General features: G+C 41.3%; 1 protein-coding gene across 1 annotated transcript in view; it reads right to left on the minus strand.

Moving 5' to 3' along the window:
* IGSF11 (immunoglobulin superfamily member 11) overlaps positions 1 to 26,766 on the minus strand; it is a 171,822-nt gene that overhangs the window by 110,603 nt on the left and 34,453 nt on the right. The window lies entirely within an intron of this gene.

Genomic DNA, 26,766 nt, shown 5'->3' on the forward strand with positions numbered 1-26,766 from the left:
GCACATCCAGCAGTTTGTTTGTTTTTATTTGATAAAGGAATGAAGTTGATTAAGTCTCCTATGCTAGTAAATTCGTTAGGATCCTTATCTGAAAAATGTGTCTATGCAATAAATGTGGGGCAGTTTAAGTATACAAGATGAATTATTATATAATTAATAAATATTATTAATTTATATGCAGTTTAATGTTAATATACACTGCTAAGTGATTTACAAAGTATAAATATCCATAATTAAGATATACAATGAAACAAAATATAAACAAATGTGAAACAAGGCTGCCATTTAATAAACAGAAATATATCAATTTGATAATAATAGACCACCTTTAGTTCACAGTGTAGATGCAATAGCTATCAGTACATGAATCATAAATTTAAAAATATGAGTTAATAAATATAAGCCCTCCAGTTGTCTTAATAGGTATGCACATGAAACTGATGCCTATAAGAAATATGCTGGAATGCAGCTAGGGCAGTGAGATTCCCAGACCATTGTACAATAGATGATGGAGATTTCCTTTTCCAAGCTCAAAGTGTAAATATGTTGGGATGGGGTAATAGGTGCAGCAAGAAAGGGAGGGCAGAAGCTGTGGAAAGAATATTGGAGGTGGAGGTGGGAAAGGGTGGGAGTGGGATGATTATGTGAAGATTATTTTTAATGGATGGATATGTATGGTTTGAATTGGGTACAGCAAATGGAATTCATTGAATTGCCCTGGGGATTTGGCTCCAGAAGTAGGGGGGATTATTTTAAATATAAAAGAAAAAATTAAAAAGAAGGATAGATCATTTAAGATTTAAAATATATTGCATTCCTGGTAAAAATAGTAAGTTAAGAGAAGAAATATTAGATATAAGAACGATAAGTTAGAATTGAATTAAGGTGAGGATTTGGAAGAGTAGAAATTGAATAAATAAAATATAATCATATGTATAAGGTAGTAAATTTGGGAATATGTAAATGGATGCATGATGTATGAAAATAATGTGAAAACTGTTTTAAGGATAATAATTAGGGAACCCAGGGGGGGGGAATTGGGGAAGTCCAAAGTTTTATGGCAATGGTTAGAATTAAGAGATTTTTCTTTTTGTGTGTGTTTTTCTTTTTTCTTTTTATATATATATATATTTTCTTTTTATTCTTTTTATGTTTTTTCTTTTTTGTTATTAATGGAAAATGAATAAAAATTATTTTAAAAAAACAAAGTGTAAGTCTGTTACCTACCATAAGGGCTCACAAAATCCCCTTTCGTTGTCATAACTATACTTGATCTCCCTTGCATGTGCACACACACTAATGGAATCTCTCGGTTATATATAAGGATGTAAAAAGGGAATGATTTCAATGCTGAATTGCATCACCATCTGTTTCTGTTCCACTGCAGTTCGGTTGCCACCAAACAGTAGATTATTCATTTCACTGTCCACTATTTAACAGAACTTACCTCCCTTCATCCAAACATCAGAGAATAGGCAAGAACATAATTTAAGTAACTTGCATTCTTTTCATTTCAATTTAAAGGAAATGTCAAAACAAAGTAAATAAAATCAATATGTGCATATGCTTTGTGGACTTAAAAACAGTAACAACGTGGACACTGGTCATATTTGACTGATTTCGGTCGGTCCTGACCACAAATACATAAACTGCAGCAATTCCACATCTTTCCCTGCTTTTGTCAGAATTCTAAATATCCATAGTTGCCTATGAACACCTAAAAATGTCAGAATAGTGACTAACAAGTAAGCCTTCTTTGTAGCAGCATCCATCACTTCCTCATCTCTTCCCCAACAACTTTCTCAAACTACCCTGTATTATGAATTACCTTGGTATTGCCTTCACCAAGGTCCATAAAGGGGGGGGGATATACAGTAAGCACTTTTGTTGGCCTGCCTGCTTTTGGAAATAAATAATAATGTTTTGTCTCTGGGTGTGAATAGCAGACAATTTATTAGGGGTCACTACAACAGAAAAATATGAAGCAGCCTTGCCCTAACTCAAACTATGTTTGCCTGCTTATTATTTCACTTTCTAGCTTGACCTTCATCCAATTAATGATCCCAGGGCAACTTATGATATAGAACACAGTAAGAATTAAATTTAGCACATTAAAAAAAACCACAAACTTATTAACAAAGCAAAAAAGACAGCTTAATTTGGGACCATCTAATCCAATGCTGCCTTCTCAAGAGTGGCAAATGGCTTTCTGGGGTATCAGTTTAAGGTTTTTCCCAGGTCAGCCACCTGAGATCCTTTTATAAATGAGGAAGAGTACAGCCACTAGGATGATGTGGCATCTGGAAACCAGTTTGTGGTTGTGTTAACATCCTGCACTATACATCCTGCACTGTGGTAACATCCTGCACTGCTCTAGCCCTTTTCACACATAGTCATACAGAACGCACAAGCAGGCACTAGTTGGGCTGCAGGCCAACAGATGTTTTTCCTATTACTGTACTCCTCATCCCATGACAACTGTACAAAGGCAGAGGAAGAATAACATGATTAGGAAAGAAGTCATAGGCAACATATAGGCCTGCCCATTAGATGAAAAGTACAGAAACATACAAACACGTAAAAGGAATAGACATCAGGGAGTAAGGCTCTACGTATATTACTTTTTGCACACCGCATGTACAGTAGATGAGATTCCTTTACCTCACTAAAAAGGGATGATATGCAGACAGAATAAATTTTATACAAGCACACAAGAATGTGTTCCAAGGAAGCTGCAGGAGAGGTTATGATGCCAGGGTAATTGGCAGGACTGGGAGAGGCAGACAGGCAGAATGACCTTGCACAAAAAGCGGAGGAGGAGGAGGAGGAGGAGGAGGAGGAGGAGGAGGAGGAGGAGGAGGAGGAGGAGGAGGAGGAGGAGGAGTTATGACTCCTTGATTTTATTCCCAATTTGGCTATGAAATCATGCCTGGAAAGCCAGGCATGGCTTGTTAGAATTCCAAGATCTTTTATTTTAAAGTCAAAGTCATTTCCTTACTCTCAAGGCTACAGAACTATAGAAAGAAAGAAAGAAAGAAAGAAAGAAAGAAAGAAAGAAAGAAAGAAAGAAAGAAAGAAAGAAAGAAAGAAAGAAAGAAAGAAAGAAAGAAAGAAAGAAAGAAAACCGGATTTGAATCCGTGCTCAGCCATGTTTACTTGATGACCTTGAGCTAATCACCTCTCCCAAAGCTAACCTAACTTGTCAGGGTGTTTTGAGAATAAGGTGGGATAATGCCCCCTTACATATGCTTCCCCTGAGCTTCCTGAAGAAAGGGTAAGATACAAATGTGCTAACTTTGGCATAGACTAGTCAGGGGCATACCTAGGGGTTTGCCAGGTTGGCCCCCACCTGGCCTGGAGGGGCACAAAAGTCATTCCACTCTGGCTCTGAATGGCTAGAAGCTCATCTGTCCAACTGATGGACTGACAGGGGGAGGAGAGGAGGAGCAGAGCAGATCTGACCCCAATGGCCAAGGAGAAAGCCATTGGTGGAGTATGAAAGGTGATGAAAAGCAAGCTTTTGGAATTTCTGGTCCATGGTCTCTACCAGCTTCGGAGGTGGCAATACAGCTCCCTGTCAAGGACACAAGGGAGCCCAGGTAAACCTCTGAGACTAGTAGCACACCCTTCTCTGGAGACTTGACCATACTTGAGCTGTCAGAAATCCACTTCGGAAATGAAGTGATCAGGAAAACTTTGGGTGGCCATTTCTACAAACAGGTTTGCATACAAACAAATGGATGGGAAACCATGTGTGCACCATTAGGGCTGTTACTCTGGTTGGGATTTAAACTCTTATCTACCCAGTCCTAGCCCAACACTGAACAACTCCCCCACGTTAGTTCAGAGACATACTACCTGCCTCTAAAACTGCAAGAATCATCCTCGCTTTTTTGCCAGTTGGTAAAAGGAGTTTCACTTAAAGCCCTGGATCTAGACATTGTAGGATCTACAAGTCTGATGTTTTTTTGCTGTTGTGCTTTTTAAAACACCACCACCACACATTTATATGTCAAACATGATTTTGAAAGAAAAGCTTGGGTGTATGACCCTATATGAGTGATAAATGCTCAAATAAAGACACATGTTAAGGATCAAGTAACTTGGAAAGTCTGTTGTGTGCAAACAGTATTTAAATGATTCCAAGAAGAAAATGAACTCATCCTATTCTGATCTGGCAATATAAGCCGTGCTTGTGAGCTGCAACCCCTCTAGAGTAAATTGAACTGCCAAGGATGGTAAGAAGGCTTTCTATTCAGAAGATAAGATGTGCATATCCACAGTAGTTTATTGGATAAAATAAAAGTTTCACTACTTCTTCCTTGTATCATTGAAGCTATAAAGCAGCAAGCAGGACTGCATATGGTGCTTACACAGAAGTGTGGCTGCACAAAACCAAATTAAATTAATATCCCATAAAGGAGAATCCATGGGAGAAAATTAAAAGTTCTACATTTCAGACCAAAATGATACTTCCCAGCAACACTGTTGGCTCTTAATTCTACTTAAATGTGGAACAGATTCAATATCTGCAATCACGTAAGCTCTGTAGAGCTGACAGCCAGGAAAATCAAAGAAATGGAAAACAAAATGTAGTTTAAAAACTTGCATCAGATGTCTCACATTCCACGGGCAACCAAAAGGAATGCACACCTCACTTTATCAACAAAAAAGGGCACAAGAAGATGATGTGAAGAGGAAAAACAGACACACACTGCCACTGCAGGAAGGAAGGAAAATCCCAGTTGTCCAGACTGTTTAGTGTTGCAAGAGTTCAACCTAAGGTACTAAGGGAAAAGTGGGGGGTGCGGTGATGGATTCAGAAGAGCCACAGAAACCAGACCTGACCTGGATTCAATCCAGCCCCTTCCAGTGACAATTTCTAATCCACCAAATGAAGGATTATGGAAGTTAGAGGAGACAGATGGTGTTGTAAAAACAGGGGTGTCTTATTGCTTGGCTGTTTCTAGCTTTCCTGAGGTTATAACCAGGATTTCAGAAAGCTCCTCCATTTTAAGCCCATGCTCATCAAAGATGGGAAAGGGCGCTGAAGCAATTCCTATGGTTCAATGACAAGGAAGCTTAGCACTTTTATAAGTTTGGGGGAAGGGAAAGTAGGCTGTAGGCTGAGACCCTTCTAACCCCTAAATCCAGCAAGTGTTACAATATAACCCGGATAGCTTCTTGGTAAAGTGACTGCCTGGGTGATGGGCCATTAGGGGAAATAAAGGAAAGAGGCTCTGTGTGAGATGGCAAATGGGTACAGCCCCTCCCGCAACTTGCAAATAGTTAGAAGGATAAAGCCAGAATTGAGAGTTTTGACAGTGATTTGAGCTAGAGGAACAAGCAGCAAACTGGAGAAAGAGTCAGAGCAATGTTTTATTTCTGCTTCAATCCAAGACTACAGCTTTGGGAGAAGCAAGGTCCTCTTGAGGTGTCAATGCTGCAAACTCTTCCACTGTAGGCTCAGGTTGTATATATATGTAAATAAACCACATATCATAAAGACACCAGAAACTTTGCTGTGCCTCATTCCCAAAAAGAACCACAAACCCTGCATAAGCAACTGGAACTCCTGTAATCTTGCACCACTCAAGAGATTGAGGTGGCATGCAACAGTACTGACCACAGAATGTGCGCAGAAAAAGCTTGACAGGTGGGAATTTTGTCATGGGGATCAGAATGGTATGGAGGAAAATGAAATGTGGAAAACATACAGGCACCCATGAAGCCTTCCAAGTTGCCAACAGCCTTTTTGAACTGTAATTTGTCCAGGACAGAATGCAGCTTTCCAAATGGTACCTTAATCATTGCTGAGTAAAGGAATTCCACTCACATCATGAGCAGTATGAACGAATCGTAGTCACCAAATGACCTGAGATGCAAAGTCAGGTCAGCAGGGATCTGAGATGAAAAGGCAAGTTGGGGTGGTTGGGAGGGGGAGGAGAAATGTAATGAAGGGTATTCAAGAGAAGGGCCAGTTCACATAACCTGTGGGCATATGGTGAATGGCAACTTTGAGGCAAATTACAAATGCTCAGTGTGCAGTAAAACAGTTGCCTGACTGCTTCAGTGCACAACCAGGCTCCCAATAATTGCTCGCGGTCAGATGGCCACTCTGCCATTCATTGGAAGCTCATCCAGAAAAATCTGTTGTTGCCTTGTGCCTGGGGTAATGTGAATGGGCTCTACAACAGAGACAGAAAATTCCATGCAGGGGAAATGCTACCAAGTCCCCTCCATGGAGTTTCTACCATAGAAGTACACAATGCTTCCAGATTTTAAAAGTGTTGCAAATATATTTAGGGAAAGCAGTGGGAGACTAGTGATTTGTATCAAAATTCCACCAGCAACAAAAAATACTAATACTTGTTGGAATGTATTTGCTATTTAAAAATAGAAAACAAGCCTAATACTTTTTTTTACGTGACTAAATGTGTCTCAGCTAAAAGGTTTTTTTTGTGTGTGTGTATGTGTTTGTGTGTCTTTTAGAAACTATAAACATTCCCTCAAAGATGTATACAGGCATCACTAGCCAAAGATTTGTCATCTGTATCCACCAGTCTCACCTATTGTGGAGACAACTCTTAGCTCAATGCTTTGCAACTTTAGATATATTCTTTCTTTAAAAAGCATTATTCACATGTGAGACTGACCATCAAAGAGAATGAAAGAGTCACTGAAGCAGCAGAGACTTAAGCATCTGCCCCTTTGCTTCCTAAGAATATGCCACAATCACAATTTATAAAAAGCAGCATTGTTGCCATCATTATTCTTTCTGTATAAATCATGGATTAGACAATTATTTTGATTATCCACAAGGGCAGTGGGCGGGAACAATGCATTATGCTGTCTAATTCTCATTTTTATCTGGAAGTAAATACCAACTTTGGGTTTCCTAAGGGTCTTTTGTTGTGCTGATGCCTTGGCATGGCAGGAATAAACAAAGATCAAAGAGAGAAGATGGTAGGATTTCAATGGTTTTAAAAGCAGCTTCCTTGACCCACAAAGAATTTCAGCTCATGTGGAGTAAAAGATGGGGAAGGGGATGATAGCCCACCATTATGACATACTCACACAAGAACCACCAGCAAAAAAAAACTGATTACAGTTTCAGTGATAGATGCTAATCCACAAGCCTGTCAACTTCCGAACAGCAAACATCTTTCTGCATTACCCGCTGAGACCTGAACACTAGCCAAAGACATTAGTCATGCCAGTTCATCTTTAAGGAGCAGTTTCTGATGGTGAATTCAATGGAGAGAGAAATAAAAAGCTTGGCTTTCAACCTATCAGTCTCCTCGTTGTCCTATTTTGTTACTCTTCTTTAGCATCCGTGTCCTTCTGAAATCCAAGACCTGAAATTTACCCTACAGAATGCTTGCAGTGTAGTGAGTAGAGTCCTAGACTCTTACAGACTGCAAAGGATCAGTATTTAGCTATGAAGCATACTGGATATCCTTGAACTAGTCATTGGCTCATCCTAACTTACCTTACATGGCAGTTGGGAAGATAAAATGTGCAATGTCATGAGATTCATGGAGGGAAACAACTGTGACAGATAATATTTTGTTAACTAAAACTATGAGACAGCCTACCTAGGGCTGCAAAATATGCAATGCAATGTTTACTTCATAAATTAAAATGGATTCAGCCAGTGTTGTTAAGGCTACAGCCTTACACTGCAATCTTGGGCACCAGGAGTGGCTCCCATTTAGTTCAATGGGGCTTGCTCCCTGGTAAGTGGATTTAACATTACAGCTTTCGTCAAAATTGTAATAATTTAGAAAACTTTGATTAGGTAAGAAGATACCCTACCACCCATTTGAAAGCAGATGTTCTTGCTGTGTGTGTGTTCACAGAAGTACTAACGAAAGCTATTGATAACAGACACTATTTTAGGGGATGCTTTCTCCTCTCCCACTCAGGAAGGAATGATGTTGCCTGCTGCAGAATATGTATGTTCATCACTTAAAGACAAATTCATAGTTATTTTCCTTCCTTCCATTGTTTTATTCTTATGTTGATGTATGCAGATTTAAATTGATTAAAACTCATGCAACCAACCAATGAGCTACTACCCTAGTTCCAACCATTAGGCACTGCACATGAATTAAAACAAATTTAGATGCATGTTGCTAACCCTAAGCCAGGCATCCTCAAACCCGGCCCTCCAGATGTTTTAGGACTACAATTCCCATCATCCCTGACCACTGGTCCTGTTACCTAGGGATGATGGGAGTTGTAGTCCCAAAACATCTGGAGGGCCGAGTTTGGTGAGAATGCCTGCCCTAAGCAGTCAAAAATCCAGTGACCCAGAACTAAATAAATAATGTTGCTGGTACCATCTTGACCAGGGGTCCCCAGACTTACCGGGCTTCGGGCCGGAGGGCAGGGGAGTGCGCGCCCGTGCGCATGCGCACACGCACACGGTCGGAAAAAATCGCCGAAAATCGCTTGTGCGCATGCGTATGGGCCTCCCCCGACCCGGAAGTGCACCGGAAATGACCTCTTCTGGGTCGGGAGAGGCCCATACGCATGCGCACAAAGGATTTTCGGCGATTTTTTTTTTATTTTGAAGATCGCCGCCGCGCCGCGCGCCATAAGAGCGGGCGGCAGCAGCGGGCAGCGGGGGGTGTCGCGGGCCGGATTGGGAGGCCAATTGGGCCGCATCCGGCCCGGGGGCCGTAGTCTGGGGACCCCTGATCTTGACCATCATCAAATACAACACAGTTATTTTGCTCTTGCCTTGTCAGCCTTGAGCCTGAATTTCAAAGCTTTTGCACAATGCAAAGAAAAGAGAATCTTAGAATGTTATTGAAAGTTAACCCCACAATTACACTGCTCCCCCCCAAAATAATAATAATAATAATAATAATAATAATAATAATAATTATGCTGAAGCCATGTATCCATGGCACAGGAGGTGGGGAACCCAGCAGGAGGAACAATATACCATTTCTATTAGGACCAATTAAAAGTCACAAATCAGTAAGCAATATGCAACCATCTGAAGATGGTGATTGAAGATGGTGATTGAGAAAGCTGTTTGCAGACTAATTAAATTAGCCTCTGTGTGCCAAGTGCAAAACCCTAAGTTTGTACCAAAGCACAAGGGGACGAAAAGCAATGACCATTATCACTTTGCATCATTTAAATTAATCTCCAGCTGTGGTAATGCAAGGATTGCCATGTTGATGTTCTTTTAAACTTCTGTCCTTTACCTTACAAGGACTTGTGTGTTCTGATCAGTTTCAGAGACAGATCAGAATAAATACTGGCTTGTGTTTTCAAAGGAAGGGCCGCCATCACTTCTTTGCCACAGAATACTTTGGTTACAACCTGGAATTATTTCCAATTTGCACAAAACAATATGTGGTAAAATCCTCAACCTGCGTACTCAGAAAATAAGTCCCACTGAGCTCAAGAGAACTTTCTCCCTTGCAAGTGTCCTTTAGGATTACAACCTTAACTGGTGGTGTGCAAAGAATCACAATCTTAAGTCTGACACATATTGCACCCTGTCCTTTATCAGCCATTTTTAAATCTATTTTGCCCTCTGCCCCTTTTGATATCCAGCATGAGGATAAGTTCTGTGATTCTAAAGCTAAAATTTCTCAATAAAGTGCACTATGGCACTGCTGCCATATGCATCTTTTTAAAAATAATGATACAAGTTTAAGATTTGTATGCCTTAAAAAGGACTTTGAGATTAATGACACACTCATGTGACTTGGCAACCCTGCAAAACGCCTTGCTGGGAGGGATTCTGCGTATCCCCAAGCAAGCTGCTCTAATTGGACAAGGAGTGAAGCAATATGTAGACAGCAGATGGGCTGTGGTTAAATCTGATTGAGAGGAGACTATTTGCTCTAACCCTACTAGATTTGAGACTTATTCCTGGCAACAAGAAGGATAAAAAAAAAATCCCACACATTTAAATTTCAGTGTTCCATATTAATTCACCCAAGATTTTATTCTCTGTGCTCTTCATTAGATGGTAGCTCCCAGAGCCCCAAAGGTTGCACTCATTAAGGATAAGGCTTTGCATACCCAGTTGTAGGAGATCCAAAAACTGAAGTTATTCCCCTTTGGTGACAAATTGTCACAGTGATCACTTGGCTTTTAAATGTAATGTTCAGACTGGCAAGCATTTTCCTTGGAATCTGCAAATTGTATTCACACCTTGGAAGGCCAGGGCTGCAGGTAAGGAATGTCGCAGCTTCTGAGAGTGTTAATTAGAGCCAATTATAATCCAACTGACCCGCCCTGGAACAGAAATGCCTTGCCTCTTTCCTGTTCTTATAAGACATAGATTTTATTTCCATTGTTTACAAACAATAGGAGAAATGCACACTATGGAAAGAAGAAGAAGAAGAAGAAGAAGAAGAAGAAGAAGAAGAAGAAGAAGAAGAAGAAGAAGAAGAAGAAGAAGAAGAAGAAGAAGAAGAAGAAGAAGAAGAAGAAGAAGAGCCACACTTTTCCTCAAGAACTCCCTCTACCACACTACAATTTCAAGCAAAACTGAGGAAAGCATAGGTTTTCCCAATTACACAATTGATTTGGGAAATAAAACAGAAATGGGATCGCTAGGAACATTTAACTGAGCTGTACTTCAGTTTTAAATTATCAGGCTTTCAACTTTCAATTTCCATTATAAACTGTATTTTGCATTAGCAATTTGTAACATAAAAAGAGCCTATGGGATCAAGCCAATGGCCCATCTAGTCCAGCATCCTGTTCTCAGAGTAGCAAACCAGATGCATGTGGCAAACCCATCAGCAGGATCTGAGCTACTCCCAAGCATTTTGGAGTGCCCTCTTAACTTTGCTTTTCAACTTGCCTTTTACCAATCTGCTAACTGCTTAGGCACCCAAGCCTCGAGCCTATCTCAAAATAGTTCATAACAGGATCTTTGTTATCCTCAGGATCTTTGTTATCCTCTAGCTTACATGTTTACAGACATTATTATTTGGAATAAGAGTATCCATTTAAATGGATTTCACACATGGAGCTCATCCCGTTTCGGTTCAATCAACTACAGCCAATTTTTTGTGCAGCAGAAGTAGGTCTACTCTCAAAGGCATCTACAACACTGAAATCCATCACTGATCTTGGAACCCTTCAAGTTAGCTTGTGCAGGGAGAATAGCTGATATGGTAACATGGAGCATGAGCTATGTCAACAAATTGGTTTGAGGTCCAAGGGCTCCCAAATAGCGGCCTGAAGGGCACACTAAATCCCCGCCCTGACTTTCCTTGACCACCAGCACCACACTCTCCCAATGTCAGCCTGTGAGCATAAGGTTCTGCACCATTTTTACCCGGAATATGTTCTTCTCATAACCTTAATCGGGCAGGCCAACCAGTACCACCAGTACACCACACCTTGCCAATCCAGCGAGGGAAGGAATTGCAGCATATGTGGGACAGCTTGACATACAAGCTTGAGGGTGGTAACCAAATGCAACCCTCCAAATTTCTTTATCAGGTTCTCAGAACTCTCCGCACCCCTTACTGGCCTATTTTGCACACCAAGTGCTTTTGCTTGGCTGGAATGTGTTATTGAACTCCAGTAATGCTTCTTGCTTTAGAGGAAACTAGCTTACTGAGCAAAAGTACAATTTGCATTTGTTACTCTGCCTACTACTCTGTTCACTACTAGCTTGTGACCCCAATTAGGAATGCAACCCTTAGTATGAAAAAGTTTTCCCACCCCTGCCTTACAGATACTTCTTCCTTGGGAAAATAGAGTCACCTCAGAGACCCTTGCCATGTTACAGGCAGGCCGCTTGGGTAATCTCTGGCACCTGCCAGGAGGAATCAGCATTTAATGTCCTCTTGTGTGCATTTGCTCCGAGACCAGCATCAACTTTGTTAAAAAGCGACACAAAATTTGTTTTCAGTCTCACAGGTGCACTTCTCCTTGGAAAATGAGAAGAAACCCCGGAAAAGTTCAGGATCATCTCTCATTTTCCAAACAAGGGGTACCTACAATTGCTGCAAGTCTGAGCCTACCCCATCACCCAACATCTAGAGATGGTTAAGAGAGGCAGATTATCATTGACTCCTGGAAGTGACAGTTCAAATCAACAGAGACACTCAATTCCACTCAAAGTTCCTTATTGCAATCAAAGCTAAAGTTAATTTTTTAAATAAAAGATCTAGCTGAACTGAAGATGGCAGCAGCAAGATGCTATCGATAGTATTCAGGAGTATCTAGAAGGCCTTTCTCCTTGTGGCCAGAGTTAGAGTCTTATGTTACCTCTTAAAGAAGAGCTAATCTCTGTCTCCCACAGGGACTACCCTGGGGATTAACCAACACTTGCTTGCTAATGACATAAGGCTGTGTAAGGCAGGAAGGCACTGACCCAGTACACAGGATGCCAGTGAAGTTATTACTTCAGGGAGAGAAGAGACTATGAATAACAGGCTGAAGGCACTGTATAGTGTTTGTGCATCGACTCATTTATCTACACCTGACTTCAAGGCTAGCAAGCCAGCCCAGTATTTAACACCTCTGTTGAAGAAATAAAATGTACACATGTGATTGGAAGTTTCACATCACGCTTGGCCCACAGGGAGCACATTACCTGGACAACTATACAAAGGCATTTGGCAGAGCCAAAAACACAGTTTCTTGAAATCATGTGTGCTCTTCCTCCATCTCTAGCTAATGCAGTAGCTGCCAACCACCATACTGGGATATTCAGTTAGAAGCCCTACAATGCAATGTTGCAACCTATAACTGAAGCTGCTTATGATAACTAATGTGCACAGAAATTGAACTTTTTTATGGTTTCACATGCAACAGCCTGCAATGCAATGACAGAATGGATTTAAAACAGCAAATTCTGCAATGATCTAAACAGAGGCAGAAAACATATCCATACCTAGCAATCAGTACTTGCATCATTCACACTCAGGACACTCCTAAATCTACATAAACATGTGCACTAACTGGCCAGGAGAGCAGCAGCACAAGCTACTTTAGGTTACATGGTCCTGTCTGAGCCAAATTGGATTCATCAATACAACACAATCCAATTGGCTAAGAGGGTGTGATGTTGCTGGAAATAGTTTTGTCCTATTGCCCTCTTAGCTGATAAATGGCTTTTAGCAAGCCCATCCCACAGAGCTGCTTTCACATGTTGAGTAAGGCTGCACAGCATTCAGACCTGGAGCCCTTCAGATAATTCTTACCTCCCCACTTAACATGGCACTTCAGGAGGGTAAATTTGTAAATCTCAGTTTCTCCCCAATCTTAAAATCAGTTCTCCACATTTCCACATTTTTATAAAATCATGAAAATTCTCAGTTAGTGCAATTTTTCCTAATATACACATTTGCATGCAATTCTGCACAATGCACACAATTTAGCAAAACCATTTTCCCTGATATAATGCATTTGTGCATTTTATTTTCACAAAAATGCTTATTTTTATGTGGCCTTTACCCTAGTATATGCATTTCTGTACACATTTGGTTGGAGGATTGCATCTCAAAATTCAGGGAAGCCCAAATTTTGAAGGATGGCTCCTTTTGCTTTGTGCAAAAAGGAAAGGGTGAATCAGGTACGTTAACCTTTAATTACAAACCCCATCAAAACTCTCTTCCACCTCAGGGTGTCACTAAGTACCCCAACACAACTGTGGCCTGTCCTCTTTTGCATCCAGCCACCCTAGATGTAGCCAACTCACCAATTCTTCTCTTCTTCCCTCCTCTTTGCTGCTTTCCCTTGGCTTCACCTAAATACCTCAAGTTTGCAGTACATTTACCCACTTCTTTCTTTTCTTCTGTTTTCATCAGAACTGTGCTCAACAGGTTACTCTTGGAAGTTACAGGAGTGATACTAGACTGCTACAAACCAGCATCTCAGCTGACGATATAGCAGGTGCTTTTAAAGTGCAGTGAAACTATGCAAGCTTCCACCGCATTTATCAAAGTGCCTCCAGATCTCATGTCAAAACAGCAGGAACACTTATAAATAATGAGCAACATCCCTCTGAATCTCCCCACATTTTAATAAATAAATACAGTGCATAGTCTTTAAAAAAACTTAACTACTGCAAGCATTTTTGTTTCCATTTTCTGAAACAGAAAACAAAAAGCAATTCTTACATCTCCTATTCTGAGGCTTTTAAAATTAATTTTAAAATTAGGATAAGCACCCTGCCAGGCTTCCTAAAGTGCAGAAGCATCTAGAATGGAAGACAGACCAAACTTCTCTACTAAACAACATGAAAATAGTTTGGGCAGAACTTAAGACAGAATTTTGCACAGGCATCATGTGCAGTCAATCCAATGCTCCTAATTATAAGTTTGCACATTTGCCCTCCTGCAGTCACTATGTGGTTGATTTTCTCTTTCTCTATGCGGTTGATTTTCTCTTTTATGATAGTTATTTTCAAATTCTTTTTCTGCTTCCAGTTTTGAACTGAGATTCACCTAACAGGCTCAACAACAATTAGCTTGTCACATTTAATCTTTTATTCTTTTCTGACATGTACCTCTTGTAGGTGATGAAAAGGCTCTATTGCTAGCATATGTCAAAGCTTCTAACAACCAGATAACTCTAATAAACCACCTATTACATTTGTATTTAGAGTGTATTTGTATTTTAAGGTGGCATACTTGGCATACTTGGGCTTTTCCATTTTAATATTCACAATCACCCTGTGAAATAGGGTGATTATGAATATTAAATTGTGTATCTGAAGAAGTGTGCATGCACACGAAAGCTCATACCAAAATATAAACTCATACCAAAATATAAACTTAGCTCATACCAAAATATAAACTTATATTTAAGTTTATAAACAAAAATATAAACAAAATATAAAGCTCATACCAAAATATAAACTTAGTTGGTCTTTAAGGTGCTACTGAAGGAATTTTTTTATTTTGCTTCGACTCAGACCAACACGGCTACCTACCTGTACCTGTACCTGTGAAATAGGTTAGACTGAAAGAGAGTGAGGCTGTACACTAAACTGGGGTAAATCTCATTGATATGCATAGGATTATGGTGTGAATTTACACAAACCTATGCAGTGATCTTCATGATACATTTTTAGGGCGCCAATTGAGGAAGAGTTCAGCAAAATTCCAAATACTCGGGAGACTGGTAGAGTCTCATCTAGAAATGGCCAACACTGGTGGAAAAAGTTGTCCTTTTACAACCATCCATGTCCAATATTGACAGAATTATATTCCTGGTTGCTGTTCCACAATCCATACAACTCCCCTCCCTTCTTGGAAATCCATTAAAGCTTGAACATTTTCCTCCCTGAGGTTGTATGTGCTTCCTTTTTAGAGTATCTATGGGTGTTTATTCTTTTATATATTCTACATAGAATCTTTTTACTACAGGTCCCAGAAGTACCTGCACAAGCTCAATATATGAGTGACAGCACACAATGGCACAATTTTACCATCTATTTATCATGCCACAAATTCTGCCATGATTATGAGCTGCTCCCAAGAAAGTCTGATCTGTTTTAGTACTTTCCAGGTATTTTATCCAATTAATAATTTGTGTGAACACTGTTTTCTGTAGCATCTTGAAATCAGTCTCCAATATGCCTCATTTCAAAAGAAAACACGAAGCCTGGAACCCCTGGAGTCTCACACTGCCAGGAGATTGGAGTGGCATGAAATAATATATTAGGGCCGCATCTTTCATATACCCTATTGTGATCACTGGGATCAACCAAAAATACCCTCTTAATGGTACCATCTCTGTGGCCTTCCTGTTTGAACATGTGAATGCAGCTGTTCACTGCCTTAGTTACAGTGTTTCCCCCTTCTAAAACTCAACAAAATTCAATCTTTCATCAAGGTTTTTTTATGGTGAATATGCAGCATGATCTTGACCCTCCACATGAAAATAATGTCACAGATTTACTATACTCTGGACATTGTGTTTGTGCAATTCTTCTCCATACCTCAAAAAATAGAGCAGAGATTGTGCAAAATTGCCATGAGCACGGAGTGCCAACAACATGGTAACATTCTGTGACTGGAGTGGGGGCAGAAAGTCACACCTATTATTCAGCATGTGACTGCCAGAATGTACAAACGAGGCTAAGTCTTAAAATTCTTTAAAAACATGGTGATGTCTATATGCCTCAAAAAGGGTGGGGGATAAGGGTTAAGGCAGCAGAACAGCAAACATGTCTAATGGCATTCTTACGCAATTGAATTTTATTTCATTTAATGAGATTCTGAGCTGTGTTTGTGGTCAATTTGTAAATGGATTGCATGCTGAGAAGCCTCCTTTCACCTACTGCAATACCTAAAACTTGCTAGTCATCCCTAAAGGCAGAACTATGGGTAGACTGATCTACATATATTTACAGAAATAAGAAAATTATTATTGATGATACCAAATGCACTCATTTATTATTACTTATGTGTGTTTTCTGCTTCTCAAAAACATACACATCTAATAAACTCATGTCATAGTAAAGATAAAAGGTTGTATCCAGCTAAGTTGTTCTGTTAGTACAAGGACTTCCATTTGTGCAGCAAGACTTCCTCTCCCTTTCATCTCCCTGTGCACACCCCATAAATGTGTTTTGGGTTTTCCCCAACCCTCCACAGCAGATTTGTGGAGGGGAGGTGCAGGGAAAGAAGAGGGGAAGAGATCTCATTTTACAGGCAGACGTCCTTGCACTATCAGAATGATTTAGGTGGACACAACCCAAAATGTCTTAATTTCTGGTTCCAGTGAGTTCCCTTCCTCTTTCACATTTTTATTTCCAGAACTACATTCCTTAAACTCAGTTCAAACTTCCTAGATACTAACTCCAGTTGTGAAGGAGGTAAGCAAGTTTTCTGGTGCCAACAAAATGACATTTTAACACAGAAAATGAACAGCACAACACTCAAGACAACTTGTTCCAAACGGCAAATGCCCAGAAATTACTAGAGGGTCTGTCAACCCATATTCATAGTTTGGCTGCAGTAAGGACATTTCTTCTCTATGATCCAAGTCAGGAAACTCGCAAGTCTTACATTCAGAAATGGCTAGCAGGTTACAACATGGTCAGGGGTTAAATCCCAAGTCTTCTCTTCCCAGTCTCTGTGTGTCTGTTGTGTGTGTCTCTCCTTTGCCTCACATGGACTCAGTGGTGAAATACTGGCGCATACCTTAGAGCGCAGTGAGGGTGGTGACACTGTGGACAATCTGCTGCTGGAATTGCAGAGAAAGACACAGTTGTATGCCTGACAACAAAAGCTAATAGAAAATGCTGCTTTCAGTACAGATGCTAGGAGACAGGCAGTACGAATGCATTTTTTCTCCCTCTTGTTAAGAAGGGGGGACGGGACGGGGACATAATGAATTATCTGCAGTTTTGTATACAACCTGAGGCCTCACTGCAGTTTTGGAGGAAGAGTCTTAGATGTGCTGAATGCTCTAGTCATTAAACACTTTAGCTGTATGCTCACATTTCATTCAAACTTGTAGCTAATGACCCCTTAAGCACTTTTCAAAATGACCCCCTTTCCTATTTTATTGGCTCAATGATGATAAGTTGCTAGGGCAATCCTCTGCGGTATGTAGGTCGTGTGTGTTTGTGAATGTGTGTGAGAGAGAAAGAGAGAGAATGATGCATAGTGCATATAATGATGGGTACATGAAAAGATACGCAGAAAAGGCACAAATCCAAAATGATGGAAATGAGACGTTAAAACAGCACAACATGAAAAGGGAGAAGAAAGCACTAACTAATCTAAATACGTATCACACACATTGCAGCACTGGCAAAACCAGAGGGCAAAGCTATGAAGATCCAAAAGGACCACATGAAAAGCCAGCTGCAAGCCTATAAAAGGCCCTGTGACAAGCCACAAGGCTGTAAAGCTGACACTGTTTTGGGGAGAGTGCTAAAACAGTGCAGTGGGGTATGTTTAACAGAAGCAAACTTTCCCGTCCCCTTGAAAACCACACACCCTTGCCCACACCATGTGTACAGAAAAGCACTGAATAAAATGCACTGATAAAAGACTGCTACGTCAGAGCTGGCTGAACATTTAGTCCGTGAACAGTGGGCTCCTTGTCCGCTGGCCTGGACTGCAGGGGAAGTGTTAGCAAAAAAAAAGTCTGCTATTGAAATGGAAATCAAAGTCTTGTGAAGAGAAAAGGACAAACACCATTTTCTTAGATGTGTTTTGCTAGAAAATCAGGACAATCTTAAATGAGGGCATGAGAAAAATTTGAAATGGGCAGAGCAGAGTTAAGTGGGAGGATGGAGGCATGCTTATTTCTTTCCGCCATGTTTTCAGCCAGTACTGGTGCATGAAGCCTTCAGAAACAAGCATTATTTAAATTATTTCTGCCCTGCCTTCAAATAAACTCCCCTAAGTAGCTTACACTCCCACAGTGTAACATTTTAAGGATACAGGATCATGTTGCTTGCTTTATTCCAATGCTAGCAACCCAATCCTAAGCACCTTTGTCCAGTAGTGACTTGTGTGGTGGGATACAGCCACCCTCCCAGCACTGTACGTACTGTACAGTGGTACTGTACGTAGTTTACCTGGGTGGTGCTTCAGTTGGCAAGGCTGGGCTGCAGAGGCACACTGGCAGGAGCATTTGATCGGCTCGCTGATGTGCCTGCCCAGCACAGTCCAGTCCCTTTCATGTAAGCCTTCAGGTAAGCTGTAATAGTAGAAGGGTATCTATACTGCTGTCTCTGCACATCTATAAATATTATATGCAAATGGCATAATTTGGCTAAGAAGCCAGCAAGGTGTGGACACATCTAGTATAACTTGGCTGAGGACCAATCTGCATGCATATTTATGATGTATTGGGAGTCCAAACAGGTTGACTTCTTGAACTGCATTAATTAATGATGAACGTTCCAGAAGTTGTTTACACACAGTGGCTTAATTCACATATTAAGCAAAACTAAGCTTTCTGCCGAACATATCTTAGAACCCAAACTATAATATAAGCATCTAAGGAACAACAGGCAAAGCAAGGCTTAATAGCTAATTGTCTGCTTTCATTTCCACTGTGCTCTCAGTTTCATGTTCATACATCTACTGTCTCATCTCCACAGTGCAACCATTTATAAAGGTAGAGTGAAAGCTACAACTATCAATTCAGACACATACCCCGGTACCAAACCAAAGTTTATGCAGACCTATCACAAACCATTATTTGCCATTCTGATTTGCTAGTCAAGTACAAACCATGGCTTATCTATTCATACATCATATCCAACCACTGTAAAGGTCCTTAGCCCTTATTTGGCATAATGCCTGAATTGAGCCAATCACTCACTACAGCCCAAAATATTGTCAATTTCTGTCTAAAGTTCTAGATGCTGATTTAAAGCATCCAAGGGAGCACTCGCTCATGTGTGTACCTTCCCACAACTTGTGGGCCTTGAAATGTTGTGAGACCCCATTTCCCATCACCCTTGGACAGCATGGCCAGTGGTCAGCAATGATAGGAATTTCCAATAACATATGGAGGGTCACAGGTTCACCATGCCTGATCCTACAGGACCGTTTATGTGATCATGCCTTCTCTGCAGAACACTATCCCAGCAAAAGCTTACCAAGATAATTCTACTGATACCTTTACAAGAACAGTGAACAGTTTTCAAATTCTATGAGGCAAATGGAAATGAGAACTGCAGAGTTATCCCTGTCTGATGCTACCATTCTATTAAAACACAGCTAACATTTTTTTTAACAAGGTTGAACGGTTTTTGCATCCGTCTGCTAGATTTAGACATAAGATGTGTGTTTTATTATGATATGGTTCTAAAATCCAATCTAGTAACCTAAGCCACCATGAGGGCTCTGAAGCCAATTTGGCAAGACATAAATTTGAAAAATAAATGAAATGCTCAGGACTGAGTGAAAGCAGGATGTGCTGAGTCACAACTGGGAGATGTGTTGAAGCATTCACAAGGCCAGAATTCAAAAACTGTGCACAGCAAAGGACTGTATGTTAGGGCATCTGTTCTGCATTCAGAAGGGTCCAGGTTCTACCCCCAAGGCTGAGAAGGAAGGCACCTGCTTAAACCCTGGCGTGGAGACATGCCGCTAGTCGGTGTTGACAATACTAGATGAATCAATGGTCTGACTCTATGTAAGGCAGTGTCCTATGTTTGGGAGGGGAATAAATAAACTGTACTGTATTGATTTTACTAGGTAAGGAAGAGATTTGAGTGGTCTTTATTGAAGAAGATGATTCTAGTGTTGACCAAAACTAATCTCAGCTCAATTTGGATTTGTCTCTAATTACAGCATGAGCTTTCTTAAGAAAAAGTCTGCTGTCCTGCCTTGTAATGTTCAAGCATGCATGTTGATGGTGCCAGGCACATGTGCCTTTTTCACACTGCCCATAGGGATTTATACTTTCAGCCATGGCAGAAAACCGCTTGGAAATTTACCACCACAACTGAGAAGATAGGATTTTAGATCTAGACAACCACCTCTTAAACCACTTGTAAGAAACAACTGAAAGAACTAAATTGAGACACTTACTGACTCTAGGTAAATGAACAGGCTGAATGATACATCTGGACTTCCTTAATTCTTTCTCTGTTTTTAAAACCTTTAGGAACTGCTATGAAATGGAATTATCAGTGGGACAGAAATCTCCATAACAGAGTATAAGACTGAAGCTCATATGCTACGCGAACATAATGTAGAGCAGGAGTGGGGAATGTTCAACTCTCCAGATGGTGTTGGTCTCCAACCTGTGGAGGCTACAGAGGAACAAAGGTTCCTCATCCCTGATGAAGGGAAACAGTGGGTTCCCCTGTTCAAATGAAGCAGGGATAAGAGAAAGGAACAAATCCATGACATAAGTTTACTGTAGAGCTTCCTTTTATTTAGCACAATGAATAAATCAAGTCTGAAAAACATTTGTTGTTGTTTAGTCGTTTAGTCGTGTCCGACTCTTCGTGACCCCATGGACCATAGCACGCCAGGCACTCCTGTCTTGCACTGCCTCCCGTAGTTTGGTCAAACTCATGTTCGTAGCTTCGAGAACATATTGTAGTTCAAATGATAATGAAAATCATATCATTTGAAAATCATATCATTTTCATTTGAAAATCATATCATTTTCATTTGAAAATCATATCATTTTCAAATGAAAATGAAAATCATATTGTAGTTCAAATGACATTCCCAGACTTGGGTTAAAAGAGGACAGTTAAATGGGAGTAGCTTTCTGAGAACAATCTGGGATTTTTCTTCCTGTTGTTGTCATGGCAGACAGACACAAGCCATGAAGGTCTTGAAGAACAAAATACAATACAACAAACATTGCCCCTTCAAGTAGAATTTCCCGTTGCCATATTGTTTTGCATTGTGCACAGCAAACAACAAAGTTCTCTTGGCAGACTGAAAACTTCCTCGTCACCTCACTTTGATCTTCATTCCTGAAATAAGGATTTCCCTGACATTTATATTTGGCTCTGTCACATGCCTGTACCAATAGGCTGAACAAAAGACAATGGGAAGCATCTTACCTCTCCCGCCCCGATCTGGCCACAGTGATCCACATGACGGTCACCTCCAGGCTTGACTACTGTAATTCGCTCTACGCGGGGCTGCCCTTGAAACTGTCCCAGAAACTCCAGTGGGTGCAGAATGCTGCAGCAAGGCTCCTCACGGGGTCCCTGCCATGGGAGCATATTCTCCCAGTGCTTTACCAGCTGCACTGGCTCCTGGTGGAGTATAGGGTCAGGTTCAAGGTGCTGGTTTTGACCTTTAAAGCCCTTTGTGGCTTAGGGCCCCCATATTTACGGGACCGCCTCTCCTGGTATACCCTGCAGAGGACCTTGGGGTCCATGAATAACCATAGTTTAGAGGTCCCAGGCTCTAAGGAAGTCAGACTATCCTCCACCAGGGCCAGGGCCTTTTCAGTGATGGCTCCGACCTGGCAGAATGCTTTGTCCCATGAGACTAGGGGCCTACAGGATTTAAGCTCCTTCCGCCAGGCTGTAAGACAGAGCTATTCTGTCTGACCTTTAATTTGAACTCAGTCTGATCTTTTATTTCCCTTCTCTTCCCCCCCCCCTTTTATGAAGATTACCCGCTCTGGGACCCCACAGCTAATTCTCCCCTGGCCTCCTCGCTGGCCCAAGGAGGTCTAATTTAGCCAGCTAGCCCTGGTGACTATCTAATGTTTACTGGATGTATTTTCCCCAAATTGATTCTTGAACTTGAATTTTATTGTTATTCATGCTTTTATACTGTATTTTATGCTGTTTTAATGTTGTATTGCAATTAAGTGTTTTAAATTTGTTGTTAGCTGCCCTGAGCCCAGGTTTCTGAACCGGGAAGGGTGGGGTATAAATAAAAAATTATTTATTATTATTATTACTACCGTATCTAGAGAGAGAGAGAGAGAGAGAGAGAGAGAGAGAGAGAGAGAGAGAGAGAAGAGACTTCTGGGCTAGGAATCTGCTGGCAGCTGCTCATGCAGCTCCCTGTTCTAGGTGACAAAGTATCTTTGGGTCCTTGAGATAAGGGGAAACAGTCAGATGTCAAATATTTTCCAAGGTTAGGAGAATTAGAGGCATCAAGTTTGTTGCTAGAAGAAAGTTTCCAAATTACATGTTCAAACCTAGAAGGAAATGCAAACGATTTCAGCTGTACTCCAGACCACAAGCTAGTTTTATATTACACGATATATTCAAGGTAGGATTAGGCAAATTTATTTAACCTAAGGTTCCATTCCATTATTTTGTAAATTTATTTATTTATTTTAAATTCTGCTCAAAGTACATATTTAAAATGTGTGTTGCCTCTCAAAACAAATGTTCAGATGTGTATTCTGATACATTCATTACCGAGAAATGTGCCATGATATTCAAAAAGGGCAAAAATCTGTTGAATATAGCAAAGTTTGAATATGCACTCTAGTCTGATGGTGCAAATGAAGCTATTTTGTACAGGAAGTAGCAACAAGTTGCTCAAGTAACACTTGCTCAAAGCACACATTCCCCCAAACCCACTCCTTGGCAATAAACCCTTAACTAAAGATCTCAGAAATGTAGACCAATATTTTAATTCTCACATGGCAGATGGGCTCTGGGGCACTGAGGATCATAGAATTGTAGAGATGGAAGAGATTCTGAGGGGCATCTAGTCCAACCGCCTGCAACACAGGAATCTCAACTAAAGCATCAATGACAGATGGCCTTCCAACCTCTGCATAAAAACCTCCAAGGAAGGAAAGTCCACCACCTCTCATGGGAGGCCATTCCCACTGCCCAACAATTCTTAGTGTCAGAAAGCTTATTTCTGCTATTTAGTTGGACTTTCCTTTATTGTAATATGAAGTAACTGGTTTGGGTCCTACCCTCTGCTGAAGGAGAAAAGAAGCTTCTGCCGTCTTCCATGTGACAGCCCCTTAGATATTTGAAGATGGCTATCATATAACCTCTCGGTCTCTTCTTTACCAGCCTAAACATACCCAACTCCCTCAACCTTGGTTTCCAGACCCTTGATCATCCTGCTCACCCTCTTCTGCGCACATTCCACCTTCTTATACTACGGTGCCAAGAACTGGATAAAGTATTCCAGGTGTAGTCTGACCAAAACAGAAACCTGCTGGATTTCAAGCCTGATTTGAGTACTGATTTCCACTGGCTTCCTCTCTAAAATCATATATGTGATCTCTTCGTGTAGTCAGGGATAAAGCAGAATCTATTAATTCTTACCAATGCTCTGTATTAATTCAGAGTATGATCTAGAACACCCCCAATATCTTGAGCAGCTGCACTCCCAAAATGCAGGGATGATGGGTATTGGTGGGCAAGCTGCCTTCCAGGGAAGAATATACCGGTACATAGCATAGCGATTTTTGCATTCAGGAACCGCTGTTAAGCTTCTAAGGGACCTCAAAAATACCTGAACACAATCTGAAAACTGCTGATCATAGAGAACATGGTAGAGTTCTTAGTTGCAACCATTTTATTCCCAGAAAATTTAGGCTTTTGCTTATGATTTTTACACCTACTCACAGCTGGAATAAGCTGAACTGCATGTGCACATGGCAAAAAACTATGTAGTTGCATGCCAAAGCCCCATGCCCCACAGTTCCCTATTGATTAATAAACATACAAACACAAGTATTCAGGTTTATGGGCTAAAACAGGCCACAACTTTGTTGGTTACAGATGTGAGCGGTTTGGCTTCGGCATTGAGTGAAGCCAGGCTACACCTTGGTTCCCGCCTGCAGCCATGCCCCCCGCTAGCACTGATTGGCCAGACATGACACGGCTGGGAGTTGGCGCAAGGGGGGCATCAATCTCCCACCCCCGAGCCACATCACCACAAGGGCCCGGATGCCCGGCCACAACGCTGTCCACCGCAAAAGGTGAGCGGTTTTTCTAATAGAACTAGAAATCAAACATTCTATAGGTGTATTGAATGCTGTTGCATGTGGGTTAGAATTAAGGTTCTTTTAGAGTACACCATGCCAAAAGCTGTCATGGACTCCAATTGGTCTATTTATATTTGGTTTCTCCTACAGAAACACATTTTCATTTTTTGCTTTCAACAGCTCTCTTAAATTGTTTTCCATTTTCATTCAAGACTTGGATTAAGACAAACACCACTCAGAGGGCAGACACACCCAGGTTGAGTTCTGCTCCCACTGTATACAGGGTAATCCTTTAGTGATGGTGGCTGTGTAAAATGATGTCTCTGTTGCATTAGATAACTTCCATAGTATTACACAGTTCTACAAAGGGGGGGGGGGAGAGACTCTGAATGTAAAATTATTTTCAAGGAAGGAACAACAGTGGGCCTCTGTTCATTGCATCTTATGATTGCTTACTCATCCAGAAAGTAACTAGCCAGCATAGCCAATTATCAGGAATGGCAGAGATTGTGGACCAACAACATCCAGAGGGCATCACATTGATTACTCAATCTAGTTAAAGTAAAACCCATTTCAACCAACCTTTACTTGAAGGATTCCACAGACATATCCACTCATTTCTGAACTCTCAAGATGTCCCATACTGTCTTATTTCCTAACTTACCTAAAAAAAAAACAACCCACAAACTATTACAGGCAGAGCTGAGGAGAATAGTAATTACAGAAACCTCCCCAAAAAAGAAAGAAAGCTCCCTTCCTACTACTGCCTAAGATGCCTTGTTTTGCTAGGATTCAAAAAAGCCACATAATTTAGGTCCAATAAGAAATACATAAAACGATCTATTAAAAACTTAAGCCACGTCTCAAGGCTGTATTGCCAACATGAGACAGGGGAAGAGAATCACTGTACTCCAGCAATGACGTAGTTAGCCGCTTGGGTTCCTGGGGCAGTGCACCGCTCACGGGGATGGGGTGAGCCACCCGATGGGCAGGGCAGGGTGCGCTGCCGGAATCCCAGTGCCTGAGCCGCAACATTCCACTTGGGTGCCCTGCAGGCCCACATTGCTTTTTTGAGCAGTGCGGAGCCTGCAGGAGTCTTCCTGCTGCCTCTCCCTCAGCTGGAGGGCAGAGAGACACTGTGGCTCAGACATGCTGCTGACCCAGCACCGCTCGTGGGCCCAGCACATGCCAATTGCTTTCTTCTCAGCCGCCCTCTAGTGGCTGGTGGACACACAGCAGCTTGGCACCCTGCAAGCTGCGCTGCTTTGGGGAGTGACACGCCATGCTCTGGGGCACCTGGACTTAGGCATCACTTTGGGCTCCGGCATGCCACCCCCAAGGTAAGTGCCGCCCAGTTCACCCCGCCCTCCCTGCTCCCCCAGCTACGCGACTGTACTCGGGTATATCTCTTTTTTTACTTCTTTTGTGTATAATGCTGCTGTTTTACTCTTAAGGGGTGACTGTCATTGTAAGAAATGGGTAAGCTACAATATAATTTTACCTAAGGATTAATAAGAGCAATAAGTTGCTTATTAGTCAGAATATAAAAGGAGGAGTTACATCATTGGAAATCTCACACTTTGACAAGTTAGGATATAATAAGAAACAACAAAGGGATTTTGCTTCTATCAGGTGACAAAGAGGAAGACTGAATTTTTCAAAAGTGTTAGAACAGCTGGGGTATCCCAATTCCACCAGAAATGTGGGAATCAATTTCTACAAAACATTCTGTTCTGAAGCAATGGTTTTAAGTTAAAAGAAACTGAACATCAGGAATAACTTTCAGACAGTAGGAGCTGTTCGATAGTGAAATGGACTCCCACAAGAGGTGGTGGACTCTGCCTCCTTGGAGGTTTTCATGTGGAGGTTGGCTAGCCACTTGTCATATATTATCTAGTTGAAATACCTGTGTTCATGAGTGTTGGACTAAATGACCATTTGGGTCCCTTCCAACTCTACAATTCTTTGATTCTATTATGGAAGCATCCAGAGATCCAGAGTTGCATCTAATCATTGTGTAAGTGGAAGGAAGTTCACGCAACCAATCTTTGCGTGAGTGTGAGTGTGAGGAGCCAGTGTGGTGTAGTGGTTAAGAGCGGTAGACTTGTAATCTGGGGAACTGGGTTCTCGTCTCCGCTCCTCCACATGCAGCTGCTGGGTGACCTTGGGCTAGTCACACTTCTCTGAAGTCTCTCAGCCCCACCCACCTCACAGGGTGTCTGTTGTGGGGGGGGGGGGAAGGAGATTGTTAGTCGCTTTGAGACTCCTTTGGGTAGTGATAAAGTGGGATATCAAATCCAAACTCCGCTTCTTCTTCTTCTTCTTCTTCTTCTTCTTCTTCTTCTTCTTCTTCTTCTTCTTCTTCTTCTTCTTCTTCTTCTTCTCTTATGCTCT

The sequence above is a fragment of the Zootoca vivipara genome, chromosome 4, assembly GCF_965207765.1.
Source record: "Zootoca vivipara chromosome 4, rZooViv2.hap1.1, whole genome shotgun sequence".
NCBI classification, from domain to species: Eukaryota; Metazoa; Chordata; class Lepidosauria; order Squamata; family Lacertidae; genus Zootoca; species Zootoca vivipara.